The 20,508-nt window shown below is 37.2% G+C and overlaps 1 long non-coding RNA gene across 3 annotated transcripts; it reads right to left on the reverse strand.

The window, feature by feature from the left end:
* Positions 1-246: 246 nt before the first annotated feature.
* Positions 247-18,927, reverse strand: LOC107201341. Of its 3 annotated transcripts, XR_004496378.1 has the most exons (4): positions 18,829-18,927; positions 4,811-5,001; positions 2,999-3,088; positions 247-501 (listed from the first exon to the last, which is right to left on the reverse strand). It is a non-coding gene; the product is annotated as an uncharacterized LOC107201341 (long non-coding RNA). The 3 variants fall into 3 exon arrangements; XR_004496377.1 differs by having other exon boundaries at positions 247-3,088; XR_004496379.1 differs by lacking the exon at positions 18,829-18,927 and adding an exon at positions 7,352-7,405 and having other exon boundaries at positions 247-3,088.
* Positions 18,928-20,508: the final 1,581 nt, after the last annotated feature.

Here is a 20,508-nt window from a genome sequence, read left to right on the forward strand (position 1 = left end):
AAATCCTTGCTCCATGTTCTTTGGCCACTGTTCTGAGGACAGAATTGCATTAATTTAATATAATTCAATACAAGGTAGGTCGTTAAAGTCAAGCAAGATAAATTCAACAAAAAAAAAAAAAAAAAAAAGAGAAAAAATAGTTAGAGGGGACTAGCATGAATTCAAGTATTGCAGAAATTTCTATATAAGAATTTGTACTTCCTGAGTCATAATAAACAACTGCTGTAATGAAAATGAACTGCAGAATCTTCTTCCTATATTTGAAGTAATTTATTTTTATTATTTGTTTTTTAAGCATCACTTCACAGTAGATGATTCACACATATTCTGGCAGTCAGTCCTCAGAGTTAATAGGATGTTCCAGGATCTGAGCCCATTCAAAAAGGGACAGTTTGGTAGATGTGGCTCAAGGGTATGAACAGTTCATAGGAGTGGATCATTAGATTAATCTCTTCTTTATCTTTGAAGTACTGTTATCATTAATGACACTGTGAGAGAAGTCTGAAGAGACACAATAAATAACAAAGTTATTCAGTACATGCACTTTTTGTCCAGTTTTACATCAGAGATAAATGTTTCAATGTTACACTGACAAAATATCGCTTTCATAGTACTTCTGACTTCCAAGAAGAGCAGTTTCTGTCTTTCTTTCCTTGAAGTGTTTACTGAGTGTTCAGAATGTGTGGACCAATTCCCAGTTCCTAGAATAGCCAGAGCATCTTCTGTTTCCAGTTTTAGAATGAAGAGGTAGGGACAGGAGCAATGACTCATTCCTGTGCTAGGGGAGCAGCTATTGATGGTAGAAGGGGGAAAAAGACAAAGAAGTTTTAAGGAAGATAGAATTATTTTCACCAGCGAGGAAGGGAGTCTGAACCTTTCATATCACAGCTCTCTGCTGATGGAATGGAAATGTTCAACCTTTTCAGTACTGCTGTTGATGGCAATTTTCATCTGTCTCTGTTGGTTTCACAGCAGAGAAGAGAATAATCGAAAAGGCTGGTCACAGGCTGCAAGAGGCCCTTGCAGACACCAGCAAAGAGGCCCTAGAACTTTGTCTTGGGATGCTACTGAACTTCAGCAGGGTGGGAAGAAAAATGAATTCAGCATTTAACAGAGTGAAAAAACTAATTCAGGCAATAACAAGTCTGGCAGGTTAACATCAACCCTGGAGAAAAGTGAAAATGATGATTACAAAATCAGTTAAAAGAGGCTTATATGAATTATACTAATTTATATAAAATTGTATAGCATTAATAAAACTAGAATCTGGACAACAGAACACGTCAAATTATGTTTTTTAATTAGCTTTTAAGTTTTACTCATAATGTTAATGCTATTAGCACACATAGGTTTTTGTCAAACATCAAGACTTGAATAGAACATTCTGCTAACAATTTAGAATGATACAAAATGAATGTTTAACATGTTAAATGCATTAAAGCTGACTAATAGATATGTATTAAAATGGAGTCAGAAAACCCATGCTCTTAATACACCAAGTTAAAAAATATCTGATTCAAAGACAACGCATGAATTTGAAGAGCAAAAGGACCTCATGTCAAAATCACCAAAGATACGCAGCCTGAAGATGCCACTTTTGATTATTTGTCTATAACAGCAGAACAGGCACTCTTCCAGTCAGAGGTATGTCAGATCTTTCCAAAACATAATCTAAAACTATGTAGCTCTTCATAACGAGTGAAAAAGTAATGACTATACTTTAGTTAATGCACATAATGTGCTGCAAAATTGTTTGCTACAGTCCTAATGTTGCTAGTCCTTGTGTTTTTCTGTTTCAGAGAAAGGAGACACTATAGTTACTGCTTAAGATGGCAGCTAAATACATCTAATGAAAATATCTGAAAATGGCTCTGTCTCTTAGACCTCTTGAACTTCACTGCAGTAGTATTACAGACCAGTCAATATATTGTATGTTTTTAAGGAGATATGATTAAATAAGTTAAAGAAAGGGGGCTGAAGTAAATCTCCTCATAATGGTCCTTTACTGTCAGTGAGTTCAATCTACTGAAGTGACATTTTTTTTCCCAAGCCACAGCATAAACACAAGATACTCCAGAAGTCAATTCTAAGAAATTCCAGATAGACAAGAACAAAATTTGGTCTTGAAATATTTGCAAATGATCCTTTTTCAGTAGAAGGAAAATTCTGCAACTGCCTCGCAGAAGTAACAGAAATCCCAAGAGACAGTAGGAAATACAAAATTAAAGTTAGTTTTAAGATGTCTGTGTGCAAGGGCAGCAGCACAGCTGATTCACTATTCCACCATGAAATTAACTTACATAGCATAATAACCAAAAAGATTCATGCATTACACAGAGCACAGAATGCAGCAAATTCTGTTATTTGGCCAGTGATGGTGATGAAGCCAAAAGTAAATCATGTCAGCTCTAAACTAGGCTTTGCATGCTGCCTGGCTCTGCAGTAAGTCTGTGTTTGTAAAGCAATAAGATTGTTCTGGTATTAATGCTTGGCAGTGGCAGTAACTTCATGTATCACATCATGTATTTCCTTTTTCTATATGTGCAGTTGATTCCAGTGGTCTGAATCTCCCTTACCATTCAGTTAAACCAGACCCTTGCTTTAACTCACTCTTTGACAAGAACACATCTTGAAAGTTGTGTCTCTCTTCTTTAGAAGAACTTAAAAGTGTAAAAGTTAAAAAAAATCTTCTTTTACTGTGTATTGTTAAATGCTTCTCTCAAAAGAGCAATTCTCAGAGCACATTGCATGAATCTTCCTATTGTACTCCCCATCTGTTTTTACATACTTTCTGTAACAAAATAGTTAAGAGTGCTGATATTTTAAAATACTATTTACATGAGGTAACAGTCTTGCAATGAATGGGGCTGTTCACGCGTTGAACTATGGTTTCTTTTTAATCTCTCTGTGAATTCAAAAACTAGTTATGTTGCATACACTTGGATCACACTGGAAGTATTTAATTTGAAAACCCAAGAGGTACAAACCAGACCCTTACCTTTCCTGCAGGAAGCAAAGCAAAGCCAACACAGAGCTCTGATGCCCAGTCAAGTTTCTTCTATCGAGTCTTCATCTGGCAGACATTCATCTGGCAGTGGAGGAACACTCAGATGTGATCAGAGATATTTACTCAAGTTATAAGTTTGTTTTAGTGTTGTTGGTTCTGCTCTTAAATAAGCAAGGGTAATTTTCAGAAATTCAGAAATCACTTTGTTTCTCCATCAGAAAGACTTAACACTTCTATTTATCATGTATTTGCCAGACTGAACAGAAAGGTAAAAAAAGTACTGGGATACACTTGCTGTTTATATTGGAAAACTTTATCTGGTGAGATTGACCCATAAAAAGATAAAAACTTCATGCTGAAGATGTGATATTTTAAAATAACTAGAGTTATTCTGAAATATTTGTCAGAATACATTTGAAACTGATACAAAGCAGTTGAAAAATGCTTTAAAAATAGAGCAGTACTGTACATTTATTGACAGTTTCTTGTCTAAAGTATGGATGATTAGAACATCAGCTTGGAACAAATAATTAATTCTCCAGTGAAAATCTTTTTTAAAATATAAACATAGAGGAAATAAATTTTGTTTAAACCTGAATCTGTGTCTGAAGTGATATACATGGCATGGAACGTCATATTAAAGCTAACAGAATACCTTTCAAAACAACAATTAAAATATGTATTGCCACAATATTATATGCTTTGCAATTAAGAATTTGTTTATAGTACTAAATAATGGGAAAAAAGTATTTTGACTGTAAAAGGGTACAAAAGAATAAAGCAGACTTTTTGATTGATAAGGGGTTATCAAGCTCTTGATGACCAAAAGTTTCTGGAACTTACACAGTTATCAAAAGAAGCAGTAATGGCAGAATTTGGTTTTCCTTGGAGAAATAACCATGTCTAACATTATAATGTAGTAGGAGTATAGGGAAAAGGTTTAAGGGGAGAAATGCTATTATGCAGTCAGAAAGTAGCCTTATTATTTCTCCTATGAGATCACATGTCTGGATTGTTGATATCTGAATAGAAAGATTCAAAACAAGGAATTAAGCAAAATAAGTAATAACTTCATGCTGCACAAGTTGCAACTTATGCCACACAAAAGCACAATATAAAAATCAGCCTACAGAAATTTGTTTTAAAAGTTGTTTGTGGCAGATTATCAGATTAATATGATTTAAGCATGCATTAAGCCAAATAAAGCAGTCCAACAATTCCTTGTATGCACACTTCTATAGAGTTTTATATTCTGGCTAGACCCCAGGTTTCTTATTCTCTGTGCTAAGTAATCTGTATATGTTTCATTTAGTTAATTAACATACAAGTCACCTAGGTTAAAGTCAGAATTAAGAGTACTGTCCCACTAACATTGTGATTTCCCAGATACGTGACAAAATACTAAAATACACGAGCAAGAAAATCAGGTTTAATTGAAGATGATATATTTTTTCTCATTTAAAATGAAAATAGCAAGTGTAAGAAAAACTTTTGGATCAGAAACAGCTGTTCTAGATTAGGCCAAAGGGCCATCCATCTAAATTAGCATTTTGAAATTAGGACACAGAATTGTCCATCACTTGAGGAATAGTATACTATTTGCCCAGTTAAAACCATTTTGTTTAAAAAAACCAAACACAATACCTATTAGCACATGGATCATGTTCCTTTTAGTATCAAGCTGCTCACCATTTTAAACTGATATCTACCAGTTTGCCCAAGCCTTAAATTTACAAGCTTGTAAATCCTTCAGCCCAATCCACCACTGAAATCACTTCATTAAAGAGTTGCCTTGCTGGTTACCTTCCACTCTTCAGGCACTAAGCAGCTCTTAGCAGGAGGTTACACATCACCACCTGCATCTTGTGATGTGACAAAATAAAGGTCAACAGTTTGCTCCATAATCTCCTTTAATGAGTTTTCAGTTTGTATCCGATGATCTGATGTGCCTGCCATACAAAAGCCATGCAGCATGAGGGGTCACTCAAGCTCCTCTGCAATGAAAAAAGTAAAAAATTCTGTAAGTTTTTTCACTTTAGGAAGCTTTACAAAAAGTAATTTTTTTCTAGTGGATGTCTTTCACAAGCTGGTTTTCAAATGGTTTTTCACTTGATCCTCTCTCAACAGACTGTGTTATAGCTGCTCCCAAAATTATACAGGTACATAGTCTCTTCAACAAAGAGTTTGTTTCTAAAGCTACTTAGATATTTATTAGCATAGAGTATTTAAACATCACTCTTACACCTACTAACAGTTTCATGTATTATCAACAAGAGGAAATTTTTCCAGGTCATATGCCCATTTACAAAATATTGGAAAAATTTTAGAAATTAATTCTGATGGTACAAAGAACGGTTACATGGCTCTTGATATTTCAATCTCTTCAGAAAATAATGCCTGACAGAAAAAAACCCTTAATTTATACAGTAGAGCACTTGAGTTTCAATAGAATTTCTGACTGCCTGAGGTTATTTACTCTGTTATTTATTCTGCAGACAGAATATTACTTAGAAATATTCTCCTAACCAGTGACCAGGCAGGATGCATCTTGTCTGACCTTGTGTCACAGCATGGCTGGATACAAATATGAGGCCTCTAACAACTCACATTATCAAAAACCTGCCAGGAAGAAAAGAATTCCTCCTTTTCTTGGTTGTTCCTTTGTTTTGTTATTTAGGTTTTTGGTTTTTAAGAATAAAGCTGAGCTAGTTCCTCTTCCCTAGAATGTTTCCATTGGTACTTTCCCAGACAATAAGGATGGGCCATCCAATAATCGAGGTCATCAGCATTACCAAATAAGTTATACTTTAATCATTTTTGTGTGTAAGAAAAATAAAAAAAACAATTTTTTTCTGTCCAAAATTGTAATCCGTGGCACAGAAAGTATGTATTAACCCAGACAATGAGCCAGTATATCTGTAGGACTTGGGGGAATTGAAATTTGGGAAAAGGAGCATCACTAATGTTCTCCCAGTTTTAAGCCCCACATAGAGACTTTTTAAACAGTGCAGGGCTTGGAAATATTAACCTTGCAAAACTGAAAGCCAGTGCTATGTCACTTCAAAACAGGCATAAACTCAGTTTCTTGGTCTTCTCCATAGATAGAGAGCCACCTCTTTTTTCAGAACAGCACCTTAATAGAGATATTTGACTTTTAACAGTAAAGAAGAAATAAATATTTTCTCCCTGAAATTATAGTCATATAGGTATTTAAAAGGGTAAAGAAGGGGGAAAGTGCTGCTATCAGCAGATGCTGTGGTGGCTGTCCTCAACAGAGAGCTGACTGTGTTGGCCTTGCCTTGCCAGTACAACCATACTGCTAGGCCTCAATCTCAAACCAGAATCTTTACATGTAGAGTGTAGAGGTGGTTCATCAATCCCAGAGTTCATTTTAGCCCTGTGCTCATGACTTACTAAGAACAGCTGCACATCAGTAAAGCAAAAGTTTAAGTAGCACCTGTCCATCACTTCTTTCTGACCACTTCTCTCTGTATTTCATTGAGAAAACACATCTAATACCTATTTGAAGGATCCACATGATAGACAACCTTATACGTGCCTAGTTAACTATCTGTTCCATAACTAAATTGGAAAATGATTACAGATTACCAGTAAATCAAATTTTCTGTCCAGACTGAATTGTGACCCATGTAGTTTAGATAGGGAAGACAGGGATTTTGAGCCATAACTTTGAGACCTGTAATAGTTGTTTTAGAATTAGTCTGATTTATTTTCTTCTTATGAGCCTTTCATTTCAGTTAAAGGCTGAAAGCCTGTGGGTAATGCAACATAAAAAGACAATAATAGAGTTGTTTGGGTTAGAAGGGACCTTAAAGACCATCTATTTTCGACCACAGTTTTATGAAAGCCCCTCAAAGATTTGTGCCTACTCAGTTTCATCACGTGGTCTAGAACCTGCTATTCATCCAGTCCAAGAGATTAAATGTGGTCTCAGAATATTTGACTAAATTAGATTGCTTTGAACAATATGTGATACTTCAATCACTAAAAGAAATATGAATTCCTATTCATCCACTGGTGCTATTGGTGAAATTGTTGAAAATTGATAAATTTTCTTTTTTTCACTTGAAGTAGTTTTTCCCCAGTCTCTCCACAGATTCCAAGTTATACAGCATTTATTTCGTATTTTGAGATAAACCTTGTGCTCAGATATTTTGGGGGCTGGTGATGTTAAGTTTTACTTGTTTTGTGGGTTTTTTTTGCAGTATTTCATAGGCAGATGGATTTCTGGTTCCAGTAATTGTTCGTTAAATGTTTCACGTTGTGCCTGTGTGTGGCTATCAACATGATTTCCTGAGCAGAGCACACATCTGTATGTCTCACCTTGTCCACTGTCTCAGATAAATCACTGGAGTGCTGTGCCTCTTTCTCACTCTGTAAATCACAAAGGCAATAAGAGAGATACGGTTCATATATGAGCACCTCTGAATGGCTCTGAATAAAGGCAGCATATAAAAGCTAGATAAAATGTGTGTAGGGGAAAAGAGCATAGACACATATAAAACCAGGGATCTAAAACAGGACTATAGTAGTCAAAACACTGCAGAGCATCTCAGATTTAGGTATTATTTATAAACATCCCTGAGGTCCTAGTGGAAATGGCTTGCTTTCTTTCAACAAAGTTGCAACTGGTGTTTCTGACTAAAGAATCCATCCTTGTGTAGCTCTCTCTCAAATATTCTAGTTGGTTTTCACTAGGAGCTTTGCTGATTTAATCAAAATGGATTAAGTAGTTCTCATTTTAAAGATCAGCTTGGTTTAGCATCTGATAAATCTAATTTCTACATAAGAGCGTCTCGTCATTGTGAGCCATAACCTGATGAATTACAGGCTTACTAGAAGGCTTAGGCTGTGAGATACAGAAAGGAAATTTTTCCTCAGGATTTTCCTTAGAGACAGGATAAAATCACAAGGTTTGCAGCTGTATTCTACAAGCTACGTTCAGAGTTGCTAATTGCAAGGCAGGATCCTTCTGGTGGCATGGGGATATTCACAAATGCAACTCTAAATTAAAAACACTTGTATACAAAAATCTAGAGGTGATCCAGGGGTGATTTCTTTATGCTGGGGCAACTGGTGCATTAGATATAAATGGAAGGATTTATTCACTTTGCCTTGAGGTGAGTGGCATTTTTTCCCTGCCAGAGTTTTTTTCAGTTCACTGACAGTTTGTCTTAGTTATGCATTTTAACTATTGGCCAGAACTTAGGCTATGCCAGTCTGCCCTTCCTGGTGATTGATATGTATGGTATTGTGTTCAGAGAGGTGTTATAGCAAAGGCAGCAAGATTTCTGCTGTGACATTAGGAAAAAAAAAAAGTGATTTAAATACTCAGCTATGGCCTTCCTACTTCACTGCAAATGGCTAATTGGGATGTTCACAGAAAGCAGGTTTCTCCCTCTGATATAGCAATAACTGCCATGATGGATGTCAGAGGTATAATGTTTATGAGAAAACCACTCTGTGCCCTCTGCTTTGCTCACCTGTGCGAGGGAGGAATTGGTTTTGCACAGGTGCAGTTATTAAATCTAATCAGATACATCAAAAGGAAGCAACAGAAAGAAAATTTGTGGTTATCTGGTTTGTTGATTGATCTACTTGAAGCTGTATTCCTGATGTGTGATATGTACTTTTGTTAGTAAAGGTACCTGGCTCAGTTACAAATCACAGTGAAAAAAAATAAATTTCTAGTTAGATTGAAAAATTTTTCCTTTAGTGTAGCATACAGTAAAAAACATAAAGTTTAGAGTATATATTAATTTGCAAATCTGTCTCAAATTTGATGGCATGTCTTGGATAAAAACAGCTGATCTAATCAGATAGTGGGGGGCAAAAAAAGAAAACCAACCAAAAAACCAGCAGGAGGGAAGGTTGGTTGTCTGTATGCCTCTTCTTCCTTGGTCTATAGTCTGTAAAGTGTGAATCACAGTACCCGTGAAGTTGAATGAATTGCAGTTCAAAATTAAGGTGTTGTTGGGCAAACCATGTACTTGCTTGGTACTAACAAACTTCTGCTGAGCATTCATTTAGCACAATTTAAAACTGGAAAGTCTTTCAACACATAACAGTACAGGAGGTGCAATATGAGCATTTGCTATGAGCTCTGCAGTCACACAGAAAAGGGAGCAAGAAAGGACACCATTCCACTATCAGTGTTTCTTCCCTTACAAAACATGTTTGGCATCTGCATCTTGCAGTTTCCCCTGGCAACTCTCTCCTATCACAGAATAGAATGTCCCAAGGCTACACTCCATTACACTGCACCATCTTTTCCTTTTTTTTTCTTGCTCCACAAGCTTTAATGAAGCCCATCAAATTTGCACAAGTGCCCTATTTACTGTACAGAGATTACGTCAAAAGAAGCGATGTTGGCTTCCTATTAATGCTTGAAGATTGGCAAACAATCACGAAAGTCGATGGCTGTTCAGTTTGCTGAGTGATGGCATGTATTGCTGCCTTGCCTAATTACAGCAAATCAGATGTTTCCTGTGGAGGAAAACAATACTAACAAATTACTAACTCCCTGTGTTTTAAGAGGAATAGTATATCTCAAGAATCAATTGAAGCAGAGCATCAGGACATGAAATTCTGTAGATGTTTTATCATCAGTTTATTTTAATGTGTATTTATGGATAGGTAAACTAGAATTCAGGAGAAATATTAAATCTTTAAAATATACATGACTGATGAACTGCACAGAAATAGCTTTTCTCAACTGATTAAGAGCTGAAGTGTATTCAGAGACAAATTTTTACTGTTGGGTTTTTTCATAAGGTTCTCCTCACAAATCTTCTGTTGAGTTAGAAGAATAAAGGAACATGGGATAAGCAGTGAGCTAAGCATTAGTATGCAGAATAACCAACAAATAATTTTCAGGGTGCACAGAGATTAAAGGTATAGTCATTACCACAGGAAAAACAACAGGAATTTACCTCTATCTGAGATTTTTAGTTCTCACATCGAATGCAGTAAAGATACAGCTGGCTTTGTGGATGTGCATATTCTCTCTATTTTTCAGCCTGTAGTTCCTCAGGATGCATTTTTACACTGAGGGATTATTAGAACATCATGATAACTCCTACACACAGTCTTAGCTGAACTTCTGCTGTAATTTCAAAGCCTGTAGCTTTACTTTGAACAAAACCAGTTGGTGTGTCAGCCTTTGCTCTTTGTGAAGGATGACACTGATTTCCTTCACTTTTCACTTAACTAAGAGGAAGGCTGGATCAATCAATCAAATCTTTGCAGTGTAATACTAAAGAAAACAATTGTTATTTAAGCCTTACTTACAGTACAGAAGCCAGCTTAAAGAACTATCTGCTAACAAAATTTTAACTAGAAAACGTAATGCTTTATATTTTCTTGAGGCTGAGTTGAGAAAATGAAATAAAAATCATGTTTGTGACTTCTTGTTTGAGAAATTGCCTATTAAGTCATGACATTGCCCACACACCTCTGATTTTGCTCTTGCAACTCGGGGAAGGAAAAAGAATTCCATGAAGAAAGCTTCAAAAGTTCCTTTAAGACATATGCCAGCAGCAAATCATTGCTACATATGAATGTAGTGAATACTGTTTTCAGGATTTATCAAAACATGTACCTGCTGCTGTTGGAGGTTTCTAGGCAGGTGCCTCCCCTGGTCTCTCTATAAATTTCCAGCTGGATGCAGAAGCACATGGGCTGAGGAGAATCTCAGTACACTGGGTTAGCACTGTGCTGAGTTTCTGTTGTGCTCTGCTGATCAGGATCTGTTGAGGAGGGGAACCTTCAGCCTTGATTGGAAAAAATGGAAAATAATTCTTTTTGAGCCTAGGGGAAAAATCAAGTAACATTTTGATGTTGCCTATGAAGGAAGACTCCTCTAACTGCTCAGCACCTTCATTTAATAGCCGACCTATGCCAAGACCCTTGGAGAACTGAGAGATAAAATGTTCATATCCATTCTGAGGAATTTTTAGTATAAAAATGAGACCCCTTCAATTTATTTTGTTTCCATCAGGTTCCCTTTTTGCCATCTTGCTCATGATCAAGTTCTATGTGCTTGAATTCAAACATCTGTGCCTTACTATAAAACGAAATTACTGTGGTTCTCTACAATTTTCATACATAAATAATTTCAGTGTTACCGAAATGGAAAAATTCGGAAGCATCTTCCTGGCTGCTCTTGTTTAAGGCAGTTGTGACGTAAATGACACAGACTTGCTGTCTTTTCACTCTGTCTCATGTTTCCTTCCTTTGCACTCCCCTTTAACATTTTCTCCCATCTCTTTCCCTGCCCTCCGTCCAGAGAAGTCAGTGTCTCATATCCTGTTCTCTGAATGTTGTTCATTTGCATGACCTTTACTACTCTTGATTACTATAATGAGTGTTTTTAGTAATTATCATCATCCTGTTCTATTTTTCCATGGCAGTGCCCACTTTAATGGGTTTCAGATTTATAAAACATATGTTATATTAGGAAAATCTTAAATACTACCTCCCTTTTCCAGTAATGCCTGTACACATTGAATAAATTGATTTCTCCAGTCCTGAACAGATTTACAGTTGGCCTTATGGGAGTGTCTCAGCTGAACTAAGGGTATCAGCCAAAACTAAGTGTGTCTTGCCATCAAGGTAGTTCACACTTCCATTGACCTGATGTGCAAGGAACTTCTCTGTGCCTTGCACACCTTCATGAGCACCTCTGCTTTACTTAAAAGGTTTTGTTAGTAAAATAGTCAACAGGAAAAAACTAATAGTGTTGAATGTGGATGTCTATCACACTTTCAAAGGCTTTCTAACTAATAATGGTCAAAGAAATCCTTGTCCTCTCAGATCACATTGAAATAAGAGAAGGCAGCAGGAAAGAGCAAGAAGAAATTTCTGCATGTTTCTGGCACTTTGTGAGTCATGGACCAGGATTTTACAGTGATAGGTGCTAAGCAAACACAAGCAAAATATGTGACCCACTTTTTTGACACAGAAAACAGTTTCACATTGTTGGTGGTGCTAGTGGGATATACTTTTTGATTTTAAACTATTTTTCAATATTTTAGCACACTATAGACAAAATTTTTATCTCAATTACAGCCATTTGCTATTACTAGCACTACTGAGTGTAGTTACTGCTGGCTCCAACTGTTCTTCCTGGAATGCAATGTGAATGTGGATTCACTGCAAGAACTTCAAAAGAGCCACCAATTCCCCAGCTGAATCCTGCCTCTGGAACACAATGGCTCCTGATGAACTGCAGCTTGTGCCATCATTGACAAAAAAGCAGCCAGGGTCTCTATAGGTAGCTGTGTGGTGCTGTTCAAAGTTCTAAGTGGCTTCATGACTCACCACAGTAAGGAGTAAAGCTCCACTTCAAGGGTTTCATACAGATTCTCTCTACCTGGATGCATTTCTGTGATGCTTGTGTCCAAGCTGGCTCATTCAGCAGCAGCACACAATATGGGAAAAGCCATAATGGGCAGCCTGAACCTGCCTGGATTGACATGGCCTAGCACACACCACATCATATCCTTTCTCAACTTGTCTGGAAACTTACAAATTCCTCTAGATTTTTAGTCAGGGAGAACCAGAAAACATTTTTTCTGTTGAAGAGGGAAACAGCAAACATCGTGTCTGGCAAATTTCTGATTTGAAAGCCTTTCCTTTGGTTCTTCAGAGAGCTTCAGAAGCTACTTGTATTTCAGACAGGGGAGGATCTCTCTACTTTCAGGTCTATACAGAGACTAATGAGACCTGACTGCCCACATTTTTCTCATTATACTTTGCTTTTGCTCCTATGATTCCTTTCTACCCCAAATCATTTCCTATGGAGCTCTGGATCTGAAGGCAGAAATGCCAAGTGGTGCAGCCAAGTGCAATCAGCAGGCTCCTAAGGTCTGGGAGGTGTCCAGACCTTAGGAGCCTGACCTCTACAATGCATGGGCATCCAGAGAGTGAACCAAGCCATGTTATGATTTGATATATCCAGCAGGAGTAGAGGAAAAGCCACATGGTGGGATCTTCCTGTAGTCATGTAATGGACATTCAAGTCCATTACAATGCAATTACATTTGCAATGAACAAATTCAAGTCCTAGGCAGAGCCCAACCCAAGCCAGATCTTGCTTTCTCTGCTTACTGCTTGCTTTTATTTCTCCTCTCCTTTGTCCATTTACTACAAAAACTTTTAACCTCCTGCAGCAGCAACTATACAGGAGTTTCATTGTACACAGGGGAACTAAAAAGCTCAAGTACAATACGTGAGCACAAGCTGTGATACAGGGATGGTGGCAAACCTTGGATGAGTCCTTTTGTTCCTATAACTCTTTAGTGGGGTAGAGATGAATGACATGCAAAAAACCTCAGAATTCAGCGTAGTTTCCCAGACACATGCTCATTATTTATAGTGCTGTATCAAAGTTCATCCAGGCGAGTCTCTTGGGCTTTCCATGTTTGGGCAGAAGATGCTTTCTCAGGAGATTTCTACACCCAGTCTCAGTGGAAAATCTTTCTCATAATTTTACAGTCCAAACAAATAATAAACAAAACCTGTCTGGTTTTGCTTCATGCTGTGAGTAAAATGCAAGCCCCTGAGTCCAAAATCCCATTTTTTATATCAACCAATCTTCATCTGCCTTCTCTAATGTCAGTGTTTCATCCAGTACCATTTCTACACCTTAATATGACTTCAGAAAATAACTGTAATTGCTTGTTGCCTCTCTGCAGCTTTATACAGCAGTTACAGATGTGCCTAAGCCAGACAGCAGTGAAAACAGAAGATTCAGATAAAGACATTCTCATACAATTATAACAGTGTCTTGTGTTAAAGAATTGTTCCTTCTTTTGATTTCTGATGTTTTTAAAGAAAGTTTAATTTTGAATGACTTCTCTTTAAACCTTTACTAACTTTGCAAGAAATTATCCTGCTGTCCTCTGATCTTGAAATTCCAGGGATGGGATGGTGTAGCTGACAGAAAGAATGTCACAAAGTTTACAGAAGTCTCCTTGAGAAAGGAGATTTTCACAAAACAATGTTTCCACAGAGTGACTAACCAATAAAAAAAGGAATAGGTACTTTCATCAACATTTAAAATATTGACCTTTCTTTGGAATATGGTAAAGATCATTTGAGCTTTATAATGGTAAATAATGATGTTTTGTGGAAGAGTAAGAAATGCTTGGTTGTTTGTGTGTCTGTGAGAATACAGAGCTGCAGTCCAAAGAGGATTTTGTGTATAGGCAGGGAAGTCTGAACTGGAATTTCAGAAATAAAAATTATTTCTTGTGTTAAGAGATTAACCAGACTGATTAGAGTGATGTGTGTTTCACAGTCCTGATGAGACAACTGGAATCTCAGTTTGTGAGAGTGCTCTGCAGTGCTTTAACATGGCATTGGCTGTCAAGTCTCTCTCCATCCTCAGAGTGCAGCTGAGTTAATCTCTGAACATCACTGAGCTCACCTTGTGTCAGTGCAGGCCCATGTTTGCTTTTGTCCTTAATCTGGGTCATGTTTAATTTGTTTATGTATCTCATGGGTGTGACAGGTGTGACATTTTGCTTTTAGGATTAAAAGCTACGCACGAAGAAAAGATTTAGAACCAGGTAAAAATATGTTTTCCTTCTCACAATCGTTGTTGTTGATAATATTTTCTCTCTTGTCTACTCAGTTTTGTTCTTTAGTAATGTCCATTTATGTCATGTTTGACATTATCAGAGATTGGCTTGTCTCATGGTACTTAATGATCTTAGTTAATACAGTAAAATATCTTAGAGGACAATTGCCCTTGAGTGTGAGTGCCTGGGCTTCTCTGAGCCTTACAGATGCAATTCCTAGTATTTTGATTCAGTGTTATCTCTTTACAACACAATAACCTGGAGTTTCAGGTATGAACTAAACTGTAGGAGCATGCAATATGTAGCCATACCTGAAAATTGCATAGAAAATAAATTAATTTTGGCAGTCTTTACCTAACTATTATTTAAATATTTATTGAATCTTGGAAGATGGATTAAATGTCCTAGTTTGGCTTGAGCATGGTTCCTAATAGTTACTGCTGGATAATAAGAGTAAAAACATATTTCCATGTGTTTGGCCAACCTTGTGACTCTGAAAGTGACATTCAGACAGAAGGACCGTAGAAGACAGCTACACTTTATGTACCTTGGCATTGCAAGCATCTGGGAATGGGATTGCATATTTTAAGAGTGCAAAGCAGGGACAGCAAGTGCCTGGTTTACAGGCTAAATCTAGAGAGCTCACAGGGAATGAGTCTTGCTCATAAAACAAGTGTGTGTACAGGAGGAGGGTCTCAGATGCAGTAACAGGGAGCATTAATTGAAGTCCTGTTTGATGCCATTAAAAAGTCATCTTAAATTTCTCTAAAGGAGAAACCTGGACTCCAAAATCTAGGGGACCTTGATAGCTATGCCCTATCTTTAATGTAGTCAAGCGGCTGAATGCCAGAAGAACTTTGTAATTACTGCTGTGTAAATACTGGTCTCTGATGCAAATAAACAAATATTCAAATTCTCAGATCCTTGTGTTACTGCCGTAATTGTATTCTCCCCATCTGGGACCACATTTTTGTCCTCAAAAGTTTTTACTGAATGAGTAATGAGTCCTTGAAAAAGTGTATCTGTAATTTCTTACATTTAATGTCACTGCACTTTACTTTTCCAGTGTCCTACAAGAATTACCAACTGAAAATATTTCTACATAAAAAAAAAAATAAAATAATGGAAAACATGGATCCTAACATTTATAGCATTTCATAGGAAAGGAGCCATCTTTCCAAATCATCATTTACATTTGTTTGCAAGCCTGGAGTATGTGTATGAATAGGATAGCATAAAACAAAAATAAAATCCAAGATTCAGGTAAAATAATCTGTGCCTTCAAAGGACATGTTGAAACAAGTATCCTTGGTTAACACATTTTCAGTAACCTAGGTTCTTATACACCCTGAGTTTTAAATCAACACACTGTATTGATGGATGGAGTAGGTGAAGTCAGATTGCTGGAGGAGATGCTTCTCTTGGAAGTCACAGTCCTCACAACAAGAGAAACCGAATTGTATGTGAAGCAGCTCCAGAAAGCACATCAGTGCAGAGGGGCATCCTCCAAGTGATACATAAGCTGAGGAATGTAGGGAATGATGACTTCCATCACCCAGGTTCATCTATTGCCTAGAAACCCAGTGGAAAGCTATGGTTAACCCTCTTGGTAAAGGCCTGTGAGATGTTTGGAATCAGAGAACTGAAAAAGGAGGAAGAAAGCAGCTGACAGAAAATCAATGGTTTGTCATCTGTCAATGTCGTTGCCAAGGCAAGATGTCTCAAAATGTTACTGTATTCTGTAATTTACAAAATTACAGATGTTTGGCACAGCATCAAAGCAACCTGTATTTGTCCTTAATGAGTCTGCCTTCACAACAAGAGCTGAGCATTTACATGCTTTGTGTCTTACTTATCTGTTTAGCCCTTTCATCCTGCTTCTGAATATACGTGAAAATGTGAAGATTAGCATCTTGAAGTATCGCTAAACTGTTAACACTGAATATGTTTTCCTAAGTATATAATTATAAAGTATAGCAGGTGTAATCCATGGTGAAATCCTATTGACTTAAAAGATTTTATCCATTATGTATCTTCAATATATTTCCACTATTTTCCTGACTTACCTACCTTATCTAGTGTTCACATCTTTAGCATTTGAGTGAATTCCTACTAGTTTTAACTCCTTCTGTTAAAAAGTTTCTAATTATGATTCAGTTAAAGGCTCAAAGTGCATGGAAAACCACTGCAAATCATCACTGTTCTTTGAAAGCAATGGCTCTATTGCTGCATAAATGTCACTGATTGTGCACTGCTACATATGCTTTAACTTTGTAGACTGTTCGACATGTATGTGGTGGTAGCTACGGGTGTTTTTATAGGAGATGCTAAAAAATAAAGTTTTGGCCCCAACAATGTTGTTCTTCTTCTGTGGAAGTTACATTTTGGCTTGAATTTCAGACAACATAGCACTGAGGATATTTTGATAAAAGATGAAAAAGGATGCAAAAAATTAAGACTCAACCCTTGCAGTCTGGAAGAGATCAGCATTGAGGTCTGCTGAGAATTTGGCTCTTGTTTATAAGAGAACTTGTCCCTTTTGCTTGGGTTAGGAGTGTTTTCTCTCCCCTCTGATTATACTGGTTTTATCACTAGTTTTTTCATTGACCAATTTCATGCAATGAAATAAAACTATGAAGTGCTTCAGGGACTTGTGGTTACTGCTCAGTCTGTGCAGTTACCGTGCTGGGGAAGGCACTGGCCAGGGCACTGTTCACTTACTCTTCTTTCCCCCTTTCTGATAAGGACATAAACCAGAACAGTAATTTGTGCTCAGTTCTGTCTGTTGAGGACAAAACTCAGCATGAAATAAGTACAAGCTTGTGGGACACACAGAATGTTTTCAGAGAGCCCATTTAGTGCTGGTAGGCTCTTTGGGAATCTCAAAACATGGGGGTGTTGTATGCTGTGGAATGAGGAGGTGAGGGGGAAGAAAGGTGGACACCAATGAAACTGGCCAAAGCAACATGTGCAGGTACTAGTAGCTGGGAAAAATCGAATTATTTTCATTTGTATATCTCATTATGCTTTCTATCCTCAAGGCCTGTACCTGCTGGATCACATGACCATGTTTCAATTCAACAGGATAAGGAAGCTACTCATTATTAGCTTCCTGTGAAAGATAAAATTGTTTTTGATAGACTAAATAATCCTTTTTAAAAGATGTTGGCCTCAGCTCCATTTCAAGTAATGCCTGTTTCACAGAAAATACAATGGAAATAAGGAAAAGATCTGAAAATTCTAAAAACTTAGTAAAACGTCTAAGTAGTAAAATTAATTGAAAGTTTAAAAAAATAGTTCCCCTTCACCTAAAATTTTATAGGTGTCAGGAAAAGAAAAACAAAATGTAAAAAGCAAGAATGAAGCACTTTGTAGCTCATATATGTTGAAACTGAAACCTAGGAATTTTGTATTATATTCCTTGGTATTTTTAAAGAAAGCATCTACCTGTATATTTATCTGTCTAAAATAGTGAAGTAGTATAAATTCTTCAATATTAAGGCCAGGCTTTGAATTGGAAATTACCTTAGGATTATTTTTCCTATTTTTTCTTCTTTATTGACCATAGAATTTAAGATATTCAATTGAACAAAAAAAGTGGTTTTTTTTTCTTGCAGTACTTCGTTACTTTTAGTCTCACTGGTTGATAACCTAGCCTTTCTGATGCTGCTTGTAACCCTTTGATGCAGAATTGCATCTGATTCGTTTTTCTATAGTTTCAACTACCTCTGTGGCATGTAAAAACATTAGTTTTGGTTTAGTTCTTATTTTTCAACTGTTTTAAACACGAAGTGCCTCATAGAAATAATCCATTGACTGAAAAGGAGATAAAAAAATTGCTTGCACAAATTAGAACTGGATCAACTTGGAGAATTATCAGTAACAGTGGTAATAAAAAGATAAGGTTTTGGATTTGCTGATCTTGCTGCTCTTTATGACATCAGATTTTCTCTGAACATGTTTGTTTTTTAGGGGGAAGTTTTGCCACCCACCTAAGAGTGATAAAGTGGAGACAAAAGTACTCAGCATTGGCCAAAATAAAAGCTTGTTCTGTTTCAGGTAAGGAAAAATATTTATTTTCACCTGTCCTCAGTTTTCCTGGGTTTGAAATTAAATGTCAAATATTATTATATTGGGTCTGACAAAACAAAATGTTTTTGCATATGGTCTGATCACTAAAACAAATATGAGTCATTGACAGCAATGTTTTCTCACCCTTCTTTTTCAGTGCCTGGGAATGGAGTGTCAGCTCCTTTGTCCCATGTGATGGAGTCCTCTGTGCATCTGTGGTAGCTGTAAGAACTGCACCTTTGCTGCCATGGTTTTCACTGACTCTGGGGCTTTTCACTGCTCTGTGGCCAGGAGACCTGACTCTGAGGACACTGTGCTGTCCTCCTCTTCACTTAGCAATCCGACTGACACACTTTGGAGGTCCTTTAAATGCTGCAAAACAGAAAACACACTCTAACAGCACCCAAAATAAGTTAATAACATTCATGTGTGCAGTTATTTTTTTATTAATTCAAGCATCATTGAAAATGATGCTGAAAATCGAGGTCCACACAATATTCTGGGTCACTGCCTCAAGGTAATGGGCAGTTGAAATTCTCTTTCTGATGTGTTCATCAGCCTATATAATGCTTGTTGAGCTCATCAAATGCTGTTTACATGAAGTATCTTGTCCACAGATGAGAAATTATTTGTATTTTCTTTTGATTAAAAAATAAACCCATTTTATTTGGGATATTTCCCAACACTTGAATCTATGAATAAGTGTATAGAAGGAAAAGCAAAAAGCTAAAAGGAACAGAATGACATAAAGGCTCTTCCTTTTTTTAAACTCAGCAGGTCATAGGAAGAAGATTGGGAACTCTGATAGGGCATAGGTGAGAGTTAGAGGGAAATTTTTGCCAGAAAAAGCTGAATTTCTATCTCATATTGGAAAAGGTGTCTGACAAGAGGCAGGTGGCATCAAGGCTGGAAAGCCAGACTAAATATTGCATGGGTAAGTTTGAGAAAGCTGTAGACCATTCCCTTTTGGGGACACCTTTCTTGGGAGAAGTGCAACCTTCCTATGACATGCACTTGGAAACCCAGAAGTCCAAATCCTGTACCAGCACAGAAGCTTTTAGGTCAAATAAATGAGGCCTAAAGTCATGTCAGCAATCTGTGTCCTCCTGTGGGAACCAGCTCACTCTGAACAACATCATGCCCTTACCAGCCTCCACTCTTGTCTGAGTCTGGCCCCAGGTCATTCACACAGCCCTGAACCTCAGCTGGTATCAGCCAGCTTCCGACAGTTCACACAGGCTCTCTGTAAACACACTAAAAACATCACACAGATCCCAGGAGAAGAAAAGAGCTGTAAGGGAGGTCTGTTCCACAAACTGTGCACCAAGGGTGCTTCCAGCCATTCATTGCAGCTATAACAAGACTAATCTGAAGGCACTGGTTTGTAAATAAACAGGCACAGAACGTTGAACATCTAGTCACTATGAGCAATTTCATATAATTCAGCCTGGAGAAACTTGCCTTTAGAAGTTTCCCAACAGAAATTACAGTGTAACATAGGATGTCACAGAAGTGTGTCCGTGTTTATGGGATGGGATAAGCATAAACTTCCTTGAAACGATAGTTTGACTGTGGCTTTTGACCTTTTCCTTCCTTTGTTTTCATGAATGGATATCCACTGTCACTCTGCACTACTTGTCCATCTTTATTGTGCCCTGACTAAGAAAGCTGCAACAGACTTGACAAAGAAAGCTTTCATCAGAGTTTTCAGCATCCTCAGATTTACATGATTATGCCCTAAGGAAAAATAGGAATACTTTGGGGAATCACTGTAACAACTTTGCAATTCAGAGCAATTTTGGGGGGGAGCGGAGGAAAGTGGAA

This window comes from Parus major, chromosome 3 (genome assembly GCF_001522545.3).
Source record: "Parus major isolate Abel chromosome 3, Parus_major1.1, whole genome shotgun sequence".
Lineage (NCBI taxonomy): Eukaryota > Metazoa > Chordata > Aves > Passeriformes > Paridae > Parus > Parus major.